The sequence below is a fragment of the Macrobrachium rosenbergii genome, chromosome 28, assembly GCF_040412425.1.
Source record: "Macrobrachium rosenbergii isolate ZJJX-2024 chromosome 28, ASM4041242v1, whole genome shotgun sequence".
NCBI classification, from domain to species: Eukaryota; Metazoa; Arthropoda; class Malacostraca; order Decapoda; family Palaemonidae; genus Macrobrachium; species Macrobrachium rosenbergii.
The window spans coordinates 22,702,530-22,714,304 of NC_089768.1; positions in this window are offsets into that span (position 1 = coordinate 22,702,530).

Sequence of the window (11,775 nt, forward strand, 5' to 3'; positions counted from 1 at the left end):
GAGAGAGAGAGAGAGAGAGAGAGAGAGAGAGAGAGAGTTAGAAGAGGAGAAAAGGCAAATACTGCAGGAGGTGGTGGAGGACTGTAGGCATACCTCATTAGAGACTGATTCCATGAGAGAGAGAGAAGACTGATTCCATGAGAGAGAGAGAGAGAGAGAGAGAGAGAGAGAGAGAGAGAGAGAGAGAGAGAGAGAGAGAGATGAGGACAGAAGAGGAGAAGAGGCAAATGCTACAGGAGGTGGTGGAGGACTGTAGGCATACCTCATTGGAGACTGATTCCATGAGAGAGAGAGAGAGAGAGAGAGAGAGAGAGAGAGAGAGAGATAGTGTGTGTGTGTGTTGGGAGTGGTGAGGGGTCAGGTAGAAGTCCAGGCAGGTCGCAAGTGTCCATTAACAAGAGTGACCTTCCCGAGATAGAGAAGAGATCTGGGTCCCCTTGTTTGCCCCCGGTAAGGCATAGGCATCCGCATGACCAGCACTTCTACGCCTCCAGCTGTTGACTTTCGACCGTTTCGCGGTCGTCCGCATTCTTTGAGATTTTAAAAAATGAACGTTTTAATTCACTGAAAAGGCGTTGCGTCTTGGATTTCTCTCTGCGGCGTCGATCACTGTAAGAACGAGTGAAAGTTCTTTGTCAGTAACAGGAGTCAAATGAACCGTGAAAAGGCCAGCCATGAGGAATTTCGCAGTTTTAGAATTATTTTACGTTAAATTTCTTCTTGTGAATAGTAATAATGATATCATTGCTCTTCTATCTGCGTGATTTATCAAATGACTGCGTGGGCGTAAGCCCATATTGATGCCGAACAACAGAATACCAAAAATAATGTATTTATTTTAATACTCTGAATATCTATGCACGATCTCAGAGTAAATCATACCTAATAGAGACAATCTTTCTCGGGTCACTGGTCCGGGATTTGCTACAGAAAAAAAGACTGATGGTAAATGGAATTAAGGACTGAAGACTATAGTTATTACACCCACCTAGAAAACTAAAGAGAAAAGGAAAGCGTAGGGTGGGCGCCCTATTAGGAATTATATTAACATTAATGGTGCGACACTCACAGTGACAAGAGCTTAATCTTTTAGTTGAAAATTGCTATCTTTCGCTCTCGCGAGAGAGAGAGAGAGAGAGAGAGAGAGATTGGGGCTCTATTGTTATAGCAGATACACGAATACACAAAGAACATAAAAGTACCCTGGTCAATTCAATTGTCTACCTGTTTTTCGGGGCCGGCAGCTGTCACAAAGCGCGACAAACTGCTCATCTGATAGCAAGAGCGCCATTTCCCACCAAATCCGATCAAGCAGAGGGACACTAAACACCATTTTATCTCTCTCCCACTAATTCCCAGATCCTTTTAATCCTACGGAATGATGACCAGCAGCGGGCCGCCGAATAGGATATAGTGTACCTCCTTTAGTATCTGATCCTGTAAGAAAAGGGGTCAGTCAACAGCTCACAACCCATCTCAGCCTCCCAGAGGAACCTCAAAACCCACACGTGCTCAAGGGAGGGAGGTGGTCTTGGCTCAAGGCGATAGTGGTGGGTCTCGATCTTCCGGGACCCAGGGAGCGTCTGTTCTGCGCGCTGGCTCCTTCTGCGGGAGAAAGTTGTTGTAGGAAGGTTGTTGCTGTACGTAAAGTCATGCTACTTCGACCTCCCTTTTCCTTTCTAAAGGATGCATGGATGGACTTCGGCTCCAGTTCTTTTAGGTCGTAGTTAGAAAAACTAGTTTTTTTTTCCTGCAAGAAGGAGCCACTGTGTATATTTTAGTGATAAAAAATTTCCTTAGGAACTTTTCTTAATAAGAATTATTTGAGAATGCTCACGACGTATTCATTTCCATTCTTGGAGTTCGTTAACTCTTGCATCTCTTCCTATCTTTCGTTTTGTTTTTATGTATTCTATTCCATCCATTCTCTTCCAGTACACGTTCTAAGATCAGGTGACTAAGGTCCCTCGTGCAATTCTTTGTGAATCATATTTATCTTCTCTGACTCAAACGGTGTGCTTGATATACTTTAAGAGATTATTTTTGCGGTGAATATACGCGTATGTATTCGGTGCATTTGCGCAAATATCACAAGGTTCTCATTGATTCAAGCAAATGATGATTTCACAAGAGGTCTGATGACATATTTGTAAACACGAAAGTTTTTTGTTTGTTTGTCACATTTTTATAGCAGTATCTGCCGATATAAATGTATTTGAGTACTGTATATTCATTATGTATGAGCCGGCGTGTGTGTAGTATAATGTACACACTTTTATTTAAGTGCATAAGTGTGTAAGTCTTCATTAATGCAAATGCAAACTTCGTCAAACGGCAGCATAAGTGTTGCCATTTTTGCTTGTTCCTTAATTAAAGAAGCTCTCTCTCTCTCTCTCTCTCTCTCTCTCTCTCTCTCTCTCTCTCTCTCTCTATATATATATATATATATATATATATATATATATATATATATATATATATATATATATATATATATATATATATATATATATATATATATATATATATATATATATATATATATATATATATATATATATATATATATATATATATATATATATATATATATATGTATGTATATGTGTGTATGTGTACATACATATATATAGATAGATAAATAGATAGATATATAAATGTATGTATATTCAATAATCATGACATAACATATAATCCCCATTTAAATCCTATATTTCATTATTTATCCCTAAGCACCCATAATGACTTTTCAACTCCACCATTATCGTACCCTCCCGTATTTTTCATTTTTTCCCCCATTTTAATTATAATAAGGTATTCTCCTACATTCAAATTTTGCCTCTTCTGACTTCATTACCATTCTTGCCCATCCTGAGTCATGACCTAATTTTGTTTGCTCACCTGAGCGTCAACCTTAACGCTTCCTTTCATCAACCTGTGCAAGTGTAATAATTTCATATTTCTATCTTGCGTGCCACGATAATTTTCATGTCACTATTATTCATTTTTCAGCGTTTTCTTGTCTTTCTTCTTCTTCTTCTTCTTCTTCTTCTTCTTCTTCTTCTTCTTCTTCTTCTTCTTTCTTCTTCATAAAGTGTTAAGTGTCTTTTTTATCGACCCGTATCTTTACTATTTTCCTATTTCTATCTTGAATGTCATAATGAGCGTCCTTTTCCTATTATTCAGTTTTCAGCGTTTTTTTTATATTTCTTCTTCTTCTTCATCAAGAGGTAGGTATCTGTTAGACATCATTCATACTACAAGGCTTCCTTTTATCTTCTTGATTAAGTTTATTACTTAAATCTTTCTATCTTGCATGCATGTCATGATAAACTTCCTTGTCGTATTATTCAGCTTTCAGCGTTTTTTTTTAATTTCTTCTTCTTCTTCATCAATAGTTAGGCGTTTTTAAACACTGTTTAACAGAGCAGAATATAGATATGATTATGATAATACTGCTTGCGAATAATTAGGCATCACTTCGAAATATTTACGAAATATTTAAAGAATGCGCATACCCTGTACGTTTGTAGTGAAGAAAAAGTTAAGTATACCTTAGTTTTACCAGACCACTGAGCTGATTAACAGCTCTCCCAGGGCTGGCCCGAAGGATTAGACTTATTTTGCGTGATTAAGAACCAACTAGTTACCTAGCAACGGGACCTACAGCTTATTGTGGAATCCGAACCACATTTTAGCGAGAAATGAATGAAAGAGATAGAGATAGAAAGAGTTATTTATTCAAACTCTAAGGCTTCCTTTTATCGACCCTGTACAAGTTTATTACCTTCATATTTCTTTCTTGCTTGCCAAAATAACCTTCCTTTTCGTATTGTTGAGTTTTCAACGTTTTCTTTTCCTTTTTCTTCATCACCAGGAGTTAGGTGTCTTCCAAACACAGTTCAGACTATAAGGCTTCCTTTATCGACCTGTATAAATTTATTGCTTTCATATTTCTATCTTCCATGCCATGATAATTTTCCTGTTCCTATTTTTCATTTTTCAGTGTTTTCTTTCATTGTTTCTTCATCACCAAGAGTTAGGCGTCTTTTAAACACTGTTCAAACTGTAAGGCTTCCTTTATCAACCTGTATAAGTTTATTACGTTCATATTTCTATCTTCCATGCCATGATAATTTTCCTGCTCCTGTTATTAATTTTTCAGTGTTTTCTTCATCAAAGTTTAGGTGTCTTTCAAACACAGTCCAAACTATAAGGCTTCCTTTATCGACCTGTATAAGTTTATTACTTTCATATTTCTATCTTCCTTCTTCTTCTTCTTCGTTTTAACGTGCTTTTTTCCCATTTTTCTATCTTCCATGCCATGATAATTTTCCTGCTCCTGTTATTCATTTTTCAGTGTTTTCTTTCATTGTTTCTTCATCACCAGGAGTTAGGTGTCTTCCAAACACAGTTCAAACTATAAGGCTTCCTTTATCGACCTGTATAAGTTTATTACTTTCATATTTCTATCTTGCATGCCATGATAGGCTTCCTTCTCGTATTATTCAGTTTTCAGTGTTTTCGTTTATTTTTTCTTCATCACCAGGAGTTAAGTGTCTTTTAAACACTATGGCTTCCTTTAATCGACCTGATAGGTTTATCACTTTCATACTTCTATCTTGCATGCCATGATAAGCGTCGTTTTCCTACTATTTAGTTTTCGAGTTTTTTTGTCATCTTTTTCTCACCTGTTAAACACTTTTCAAAATATGGTACCTTCGGCTTACGTGGTCCTCCTCCTCCTCCTCCTACCCTGCGGCCTTTCTCTCATTCTCCATTTTACGCCATTTCTCTCAGCCTCCACAACACTCCGCCCATTAAGACGTTAAAGTGTCGTAAAGACTCACTCCCACCCTAATTTTACACCTAATCCACAGCAGGCCAGTCGCTCTCCGGGATCTACACTATTACTGAAACTTAACTTGCGCTAGAGGAATTTAGAGAGCTCCTGAATGAAATCGCTGACACAAATTCATGAAAAAGCATCTCTTATGAATGATAAGCTTTTTCGGATCTTTCATAGATAGTGACCCCCAAGGATTTTCGGAGGTCGTAATCCAGGACCCTGAAAATCCTTGGGGGCACTTACTATGAAAGATCCGTTAAAGCTTATCATAGATAGTGACCCCAAGGATTTTCGGCGTCCTAAACGACCCCGAAAAATCCTTGGGGGTCACTATCCATGAAAGATCCGAAAAAGCTTATCATAGATAGTGACCCCCAAGGATTTTCGGGGGTCGTTATCTAGGACTAATATATATTTCTTGGGGGTCATTATCTTTATGATATTTACAGTCTTTTGTTCATATTTTTACAGTAATCCCCAACGGGCTTGTACTAACCACGCCGCAAAGGTGGATACATACCAGGTTAAAACCCTTGTGGTCACTATCTAGGAAAGATCCGCTTTTTCGTCTAATTTAGTTATTAAATTTTCTTCGGGCTACAATCTATCCAAGTAAGTATTTAGTCTTCTCGAAGAAACTATGTATCAGGCCTTGTATGAGTTGGTAAACTCGTCTGTTATTTTATAAATATAACCCCAAGTGACAGTTTATATGATTGACAGTTGAAAAGTATTCTTCATATTTTTTTTTTTAGATGATGAAGGAATATTCGATATTTCTTTTATAGTTTCACTCAGATCATCTCAAGTGTCTTCCTGTCATTAGTCCAGATTTGTGCTTCCTTTATCTTAATCACAAGGAAAATTGTAAGTTTTCTTCATCTTTGTGTAATGAAATTGCAGTTTATTTCCATTTATTATTTTTTTTTTTTTTGTATTACAACAATAGTCTTAGGGAAATCATTTTAAGTTTTAAAATTGAATGCAACTTCAGGATTGTATTTAACTTTCCTAGAGTCAGGACTTGTAGTTTTGACTCTCGCTTATATTACGTCATTTGACTAAATATTTAAATAATACAATTATATGAAGAAAAAAGACTGCATGAAAATACGTCAAAATGAAACGTAGAAAAGGAATTGCATGTGACGACAAAAAAGCAAGAATTAAAAGACGACGGAATGAAAATAGTTAGAAATAGTCGGTAAAGAATACGTATATAGTCAAAATTACTGTCTTTCTCGTCTAATTTTAAAGGATGCTCTTAGCGTTTAAGAGAAAATCAAAATTAGACGCTCCGTATATGGTAACACTGTTGAACCGAAAGGTGTTGTCATCGCGTGTTCGCAATATTTGAATGTGTTATCTGGGGATGCGCGGATTTGCTTGGGAGCCAAAACAAGCACATTTACAAGTACATTTCTTTGCTCTTGCAAAACTCGTCTCGCAGACTGAAATCATTTTCTGAAATTTTGCTGACACAGCCTCAATTTGATTCCATCTTGCTGCGGTGAGAAATGTAAAACTGAGACAAACATGAGAATTATTCGCTTAACAACTGTTCTTGCTTTACGAAATAAATTCATATAATATATATATATATATATATATATATATATATATATATATATATATATATATATATATATATATATATATATATATATATATATATATATATATATATATATATATATATATATATATATATGCATATATATATACTGTACATGTGTGTGTGTTAGTGTGTGTGTGTGTGTACACTGTCTTTGCACATTATCAAATACTTATAATGAGCAAGTAATGTAAATAAATCACATACTTCATTTATGTCTATTTACAATTTAGAATGTTGTGTTGTATAGTAGTACCCACCATGTTAAAAAAAGGGGGGGGCATTAATGAGACTGCTACATTGTTAGGGAGAGCGCTCCCCCTCCCCTCCAAAAAAAATCTGTTCATATTTCTAGCGCTGAAGCTTATGAACATGACACCGTGACTCTGGTGTCAAGTCACGACCCAAACTTCTCATGGTGATAGGGAACGTAAATTATGTATCATGTAACCCCTGGACTCTCTCTCTCTCTCTCTCTCTCTCTCTCTCTCTCTCTCTCTCTCTCTCTCTCTCTCTCTCTCTCTCAGGTGTTTTTTCCCACATAATTATCATCAGAAATAACTTAATATTCATCCGAAGAAATCTTAAAAATTAAATCATCTCTCTCTCTCTCTCTCTCTCTCTCTCTCTCTCTCTCTCTCTCTCTCTCTCTGACGTTTTATTTTTCTTAATTATTACCAGAAATGACTGAATATTCAGCCGAGGAAATCTTAGGAATTAATTCAGCTCTCTCTCTCTCTCTCTCTCTCTCTCTCTCTCTCTCTCTCTCTCTCTCTCTCTCTCTCTCTCTCTGGCGTTGTATTTCACTTAATCATTATCAGTAATGACTGAATATTCATTCTAGGATAGGAATTAATTCAGCTCTCTCTCTCTCTCTCTCTCTCTCTCTCTCTCTCTCTCTCTCTCTCTCTCTCTCTCTCTCTCTCTCTCTCTCTCTGGCCTTTTTTCGACTTAATCATAATCAGAAATGACAAAATATCCGAGGAAATCTTAGAGGTTAACACAGAAAACTATTTTCTTAGATTGCCTACGTCGACGCGAAATTGTTGAAAACAAAAGACTTTATTAGTTTTAATGCTAGAAAATGACTCATTTCCTTTAGAAATTTCTTCAGAAATATGAAGGATGTGATATACTACAGTCCGAAAGTAAACTGGTAATGGGTTAACAGTCAACATGCGGATGAGTTCTGGCTTTCATAAAAACGAACTTCCTTAGGGATACCGTTTTTAATGCGCATGCCCGAGGAGAGCGCAGTTCATTGCCCAAGATGGAAAGGAAACAGAAACTGCCTCTCCCTTTTGGGGAGGAAAGGGAACGGCTGACCCTTCCCTTCTAAAAGGGAGGTTTTAGGAAACGCACACTTTGTGATGACATCTTCAACAATAGCATTAGTTTTTCCGGTTTGAATATTATGTAGTATTTATTAAAATTATCCATATATGCACATACATATATATGTACAGTATGTATGTTTTATATATATATATATATATATATATATATATATATATATATATATATATATATATATATATATATATATGATAATAGCCACAATGACACTTGATTTTTATTGAAACCACAGGTGAAGAAATAACATGTTGGGTGTAGACCCCGACCGGTTTCGACTTTATTTGACTTGAAAATAAGTCGAAACCGGTCAGAACCCATTATGTTTTTTCTACACCTGTGTTTTAAATTATATATATATATATATATATATATATATATATATATATATATATATATATATATATATATATATGTATATGTATGTATATATATATATATATATATATACACATATACAGAGTATATATATATACATGTATTTAAACTGAAATCCGTAAATACCGTTCATGATACCAAGAACGAGAAATATCACTGGTCTTAAAAATTTCTCTCTCTCAAAATCTCTCACACTCTTTCCAGGCTTTCGAGCTCACTGATGGGAAAGGTGCGTGCGTATCTGAATACCACCAATGTAATTTCCCTCTAATTTGCAACGCATAATCGTGCGATAAGGAACTGGGCGGATTCGTTAATGATGCAATGATTTCGACCCTCCATTTGCTCCTCTGTTTTGAAGAACTGACGAATTATTATTGCTGTTATCCCTGCGCTTGGCGTTTGGCCTGAATTCTATATTCCATTCCATTCCATTCCATTATTGCTATTATGATTTCAGAGCTTGTAGTTCAGCCTAAATTCTATATTCCATTCCATTCCTTTTTTCCTATTATGATTTCAGAGCTTGTAGTTCAGCCTAAATTCTATATTCCATTCCATTATCGCTGTTATGATTTCAGCGCGTGGAGGCAAACCGAACATTCCTTGTCAATCGAGGTTCAACACCTTTTATTCTTGTTTTGCCCCATTCCGTGCCCCTTCCTCTTTGTGATGGGGCAGCAGCAGGTGGGTATTATGCAGGAAGGGAGGTCTTTGGGTATCCCCAACAACCATCCATACAACGACAGCTCCTCTTCTGGGGAAGTAGAGTGGTTACTCTCGGTAAGCCACCGCTATAGTCAGCCTCTTGTCCCTCCTGGTTGTACAACCATCCGAAAGTCCACCACCCTGAGTGATGAGTTGGGGAGGTGGATGCCTGTTGACACCCTCATCCGTCTCCTTCCTCCTCCTCCTCCTCCTCCTCCTCCTCCTCCTCCTCCAATTCCTTCACGAGCTCCTCAGTGAGGTGAGAAGGTATGTTATGCCTACCACCTCTACACCTTTCATCGCTCCTTTCATCTGTCTCTTTCATCAGCTCCTCACTTTATCGTACGTTTCTCCGATATGGATAAAGTCCAGAGGTCCACAACAAGCCTCTTACACCTTTTACCACCTTTAACAAGGATCTGTGTTGGTGTATGGCCACCTCAAACACAACAGAGGATAAAAATTAACAGGGGGAAAAATTAACCGGGGGGTAAAAATTAACATGGGTGTAAAAAAATACCAGGGAGCTAAAATTTAAAAGGGGTAAAAATAACAGGGGGTAAAAAATAACAAGGGTAAAAATTAACAGAGGATAAAAATCAACAGGGGTAAAAATTAACAGGGGAAAAATTAACAGATGAAAATCAACAGGGGTAAAAATTAACAGAGGAAAAATATAACAGGGGTGAAAATGAACAGGGCATAAAAATTAACAGGGGGAAAAAGAATAGGGGGTAAAAATTAACAGGGCATAAAAATAACAGGGGTAAAAATTAATAGGTGGTAAAAATTAACAAGAGGTAAAAAATAACAGGGGTAATAAATAACAGGGGGTAAAAATTAACACGCGGTAAAAAAGATAATGGGGTAAATATTAACAGGGATAAAAAAATAACAGGGGGTAAAAATTACCAGGGGTAAAAAATAATAGTCATAAAAAATTAACAGGGGTAAAAAATAATAAGGGGTAAAAATTAACAAGGGATAGAAAATAACCGGGTGTAAAAATTAACAAGCTTTAAGAAATAACAAGGGTAAAAAATAACAGCAGATAAAAACTAACACGGGGTAAAAATTAACAGGGAGTAAAAAGTAACAAGGGTGAAAAATAACAGGGGGGTAAAAATTAACGGGGGACCGAAATTAACAGGGGGTAAAAAATAACAGTGGGCATAAAATAACAGGGGGTAAAAATGAACAGGGGTAAAAAATAACAGTCGTAAAAAATAACAGGCGTAAAAACTAACACAGGTAAAAAAATAACAGGGGATAAAAATTAACAGGGGTTAAAAATAACAGGGGGTAAAAATTGACAGGGGTAAAAATTAACTGGTAAAACATAACAGGGTGTAAAAATTAGCAGGGGTAAAACATTACAGGGGGCAAAAATTAAGTCTGTGGGTAAAAATTAACAGGAGTGAAAAATAACAGGTGGTAAAAAATAGCTGGCGGTAAAAATTAACATGAGTAAAAAATAACAGTCGTAAAAAATAACGGAGTAAAAATTAAAAGGGGATAACAGATAATGGGTAAAAATGATCAGGGGTAGAAATTAATAGGAGGAAAAAAATAACCTGGGGGTAGAAAAATGACGGGGGTAAAAATTAACATGGGTAAAAGATAACAGTCGTAAAAAATAACATGGGGTGAAAATTGAATGGGGGTAAAAAAAAAACAGGGGGTAAAAATTAAAAGGGGGTATAAAACACTTCGAAAATGAAAATATACAAATCATCAACTCTTTTTTTTTTTTTTCTATACATATTTCCAGAAATAGAATGGCATCAAATCTCTTTGCTTCACAGTTAAAAAGAACAGAATCATTAAATTGAATCTTTATGACAAACTCTAAAATGGAGGACAGTGTAAATACACAGGGTTCGTTTTCCCAGTTAATTGTATTTGTTATTAATTCGTATTCACTCGTTTAATGGATATGAATTTTGATATTTCTTTGGATTCAAAGCAAACTGACTGGTCAATGACTGGTTTATCAGCTGACCTACTGATCGACTCGGGTGTTGATATCATTGACTGGCTGAGTGACTGATTGTTTAACCAGTTAGTTGATTGGTTGGTCGATTTGACTAAATGTCTGAGAAATTGACTAAATGACTGAGAGACTGGGTAACTGAGTATTTGTAATGTGAACTGGATAACTGAAGGTAAATAACTTATTAATTGATTTACAAAGTGGATGGACTGACTAAATCAGGCATTTCACAGGGGAGACATTGACGTGTTTAAATGCTGTATTTGTTGTTGTTGTTGTTGAAGTTACGATGGCCTTATGTCATCACCGTCGCTTGCTCCTGGAGCAGACGTAACCCTGGTTTACTAGCTTCATTACAGAATTTATGTCTCGCTTTCATAAGCAAAACAAAAACAAAAATAGTGACAATAATTTGGCCGAGAAATCTGAAACAACGTTGACCGCGAAAGTTATTTTGCAAAGGTAGCGATGGTGTTTAAGAAAATTATAAAAAAATATATATTTTCTACTGATTGGAAGATGATATAAAATATTCTGTACAGAAACTTAACTCTGGGTAGTTGACCAAGATTGAAACTTTAAATTATTGCTCTGTATATTGTTTTCCAATACACTTATACTATTGCAGGACCTTAAAAAGAATTTCTTGTATATTTTTTCCAATACACTTTTAGCACTGCAGGACCTGTAAAAAAATTTCTTGTATATTTTTCCAATATACTTTTAGCATGGTAGAACCTAAAAAAAATTACTTGTACATTTTTTCCAATACGCTTCTAGCACTGCAGAACCTAAAAAAAATTACGTGTACATTTTTTCCAATACGCTTCTAGCACTGCAGGACCTAAAAAAATTACTAGTATATTTTTTCTAATACAA